At 59.2% G+C, this 1628-nt stretch overlaps 1 non-coding gene across 1 annotated transcript; it reads left to right on the top strand.

Moving 5' to 3' along the window:
• Positions 1-1290: 1290 nt before the first annotated feature.
• Positions 1291-1363, top strand: TRNAT-UGU (transfer RNA threonine (anticodon UGU)). Its single transcript has one exon. It is a non-coding gene; the product is annotated as a tRNA-Thr (tRNA).
• Positions 1364-1628: the final 265 nt, after the last annotated feature.

Genomic DNA, 1628 nt, shown 5'->3' with positions numbered 1-1628 from the left:
ATTTCTAAGAAGGTGGCCTACCGTTGGGGGAATGGGCAAGAAGCTTCTTCTAAAGCTGATGTCCAGAGCTACCTGGTGGATCAAGTAGCAGGGTGAACAGGTGTCACTTACCCTCCCAGAGCCTAAGCCAAGGACTTCCTGTCCTCCAGCCGCCCACTGGAGTAAGACACAAGAGCCTGCCACTCACTGCTGGAATCTCATGGGATCCTAGCTTTTTCCCAGCTCTGCGGCTGGGAAATCTGTAAGGGTGCTCAATGGCCCCTGTCCAGTTGTGTGAGCTCAGGAGCATCACGGATGGCCTGGTTTTTTGAACCTCAGAGGTGACTGACAGCCCTATGCTACCCCAGGAGGGCAGCTGACTGTTCCTGTACCTAAGACCTCCGGCCTCCCATCTTTTAGAGGCAGAGGGGAGCTATTCTGGTTGTTGTGCGTGTTATACACAGCAGCGAAGGGGTAAAAGGAATGCAATAGTCGAGCCCTGGTTTGGTGCTCCCCTTTTGCGCGGGCGATTTAGGGGTGAGAGACGCGACGGAGCTGTGCTGCCAGGGCCCCAGGCCGCGTTACAGGACGGTCTGCGGCGTTACTCCGCCTCAGAAGAAATCGGTGAGACTCTTGACAACTCTCGATCCCGGAGCATCGTCTCTCAGGCTTGCAGGACAAGCCTCCTCCCCGCAGCCGCTTGCTCCGCGGGAACTCACGGGAGCCCTTTGCAGGCTGGGGTTGTAATGAGCGGGCGGGGCCTGGGGGGGTGCGCAGTGGCAGCCCCCCGCTCCGCAGCGGAACCGGGGCGCAGCGCAGCGCAGCGCAGGGGGGGAAGGGCTGATCGGCACCGCCCCGCCGGCGGCAGCCTTTCCGCTTGTTCCGCTGATGCAGCAGCGACACCTGGTGGCCCACGCTCATTAACGCAGCCCGAGGCGAACCGGCGCCCGGAGCTGGCGCGCGCCACGCCTCGCCCGCGGCCTCGCGGCCGACAAGCACGGGCGGCGCTACCGCCTCGTGGCCAGCGGCGCGCGCCGCTGTAAGTGCTCCAGCCCGGCAGCCGCGGGGCGGTCCGCGCTGGTACCAGCTAGGCCCGGACTGCGCTTTTCCCGTGGAAATGAAGCGGCGCCGGCGGGGGCCGCTGTGGCTCGCACGCGCAAGGCGAGCTCGCCCCTGCCCATGCGGGCTCCGAGCGAGCCCCGCCGCGGGGCTGAGAGAAGGCGCCCGGGGGTGGGGAGCTGGAGGTTACCGCAGCTGTTCCCTCAAGGTCGCCTGGCATCTTAGTGCGACTGCGGCAGGTTTGTAAATGGTGGCTCCATAGCTCAGTGGTTAGAGCACTGGTCTTGTAAACCAGGGGTCGCGAGTTCGATCCTCGCTGGGGCCTCAGCTCGCTTTTGGCTGCCTCGTTTGGAGGGAGTGCGTGTCTTTCCATTAAATGCAAGCCAGCTCATTTTGGTATGTAAGGGTTTTATAGTTATAGTGACAATCCTAAATTCCACGCAGCTTCAGTGGGTGTTACAGATATAAGTGCAGTATTTGGGGAAATATAATGGTCTGAGGATATTAATGATCACTCAGTTCTATTAATAATATCAATTAATATCAGTATATAAATAATAAATATAAAATATTACTTTAACATTAATATA

Source organism: Lepidochelys kempii, chromosome 6, assembly GCF_965140265.1.
Source record: "Lepidochelys kempii isolate rLepKem1 chromosome 6, rLepKem1.hap2, whole genome shotgun sequence".
Taxonomy (NCBI): domain Eukaryota; kingdom Metazoa; phylum Chordata; order Testudines; family Cheloniidae; genus Lepidochelys; species Lepidochelys kempii.
This window is presented reverse-complemented; position numbering and strand designations above follow the sequence as displayed.